General features: G+C 37.1%; 1 pseudogene; it reads right to left on the bottom strand.

The window, feature by feature from the left end:
- Positions 1-414: 414 nt before the first annotated feature.
- The window catches only part of LOC114039054, an 8,449-nt pseudogene continuing 7,493 nt past the window's right edge, over positions 415-1,370 (bottom strand).

Raw genomic sequence — 1,370 nt, 5'->3', positions numbered from 1 at the left:
AATTGCAAGTTTAATTCATTTCTAAATAGCTTATAATGGCCAGAAATTCTGAATAAGCCAGTAATGGATATGTACTTCAATCCTTTTCTAACTATTGTTGCTGTATGTTTAATGCTTATATAAAAGCAACTCCTCCCCACACTGTTTCTGTAAATATTATAAACATGAAATGAGTAAAATAAGGCAGCCCCTTAGCTTGTGAACAATTTCCATTTGACTTAGGGGGAAAAGAAAAAAAACAGGAAAGAAACTTTCCTTTTCCTTGTCTTGTAGAAAATAAAAACAACTTAAACCAATTGCCAAGACATGTATCTGATAGAAACAGGATCTTTGCCGCAATGCTTCCAATCATCGTCCGGCAATGTGATTGGAACGGTTTAGTTATTTACATTATTCAGAAATTGATTGACTCGATCAGTTCTCATCCAGTATTTCAAAGAGTATTAAAATTTGCTGATGGCCAGTGGACCTAGGGATGTCTAAGACTCTCCTTCTTTCTTCATATTCATCATTATCTGCTGAATCTTCATTTTTCTCCATCACTGCCAATTCATTTTTTGTTTTTCTGTTCTGATGCTTGGTTGGTCTAGGAAGATAGATTTGAGATCCTCATTCAGGTTGTAGAGGTCTTGAATGTGAGACACATCATAGGAAATCTAGAATGGTGACCTTAAAGATTTTGCCCTTGTGGTAAAGGAGGTGGAAGGTGTAATGCTCTCTCACGTACTCTGAAATAGTCAAGAATGTGATGCACGTGGTGCATACACTTGACTGGGGCTGATGATGGAAAACTCTCCCGCAACTCCAGACCTCTGAACTTCTTCCGTTTCACCTTTGGCATTGGTTATTCTCCAATATCTGCCATCTTATTGGTAAGTTTTCTCAGGGAGTGTAAATTTTGACATTTCTATCCTAATTTGGTAAGTGTAGAAATAGCAAATTCAGATGCCCTGAACTAAGCTCTGGTGGAAATGATGTGGATATCACAGAAATGATGTCATAGAAATTATGTCAGGAATTACTAAGTCTGTGATATCTCTAGTTGTTGCTACACATTCCTTATTATTGATATACCTGAAAATCTGTTTTCTGATGATAGGATAGCTTCCAGTTACAACGATGCTCACCTAAGAGAGGTAAAAACCATTCTGTGTAAGAAGGACTTGGCACAACATGTCAGTTGCCAGTGGATTCCAAGGCATCTTGTCTGGACAGTGGTATATTTCATGTTGATTATGGCCCTCTATACTTTTCAATGCCATGAATTAACTCAAACCAGTGTGTAAGCAAAAAATTAAAGGAAGACACTGCTTTAGTTCTTAGGTGGGAAACTCAGCAACTATGTTGATACATAGCAAATTCTCCAAATC

This window comes from Vombatus ursinus, unplaced genomic scaffold (genome assembly GCF_900497805.2).
Source record: "Vombatus ursinus unplaced genomic scaffold, bare-nosed wombat genome assembly UNPS02011591.1, whole genome shotgun sequence".
Lineage (NCBI taxonomy): Eukaryota > Metazoa > Chordata > Mammalia > Diprotodontia > Vombatidae > Vombatus > Vombatus ursinus.
The sequence above is the reverse complement of the archived record's forward strand: the minus strand, read 5'-3'. Positions and strand labels throughout refer to the sequence as shown.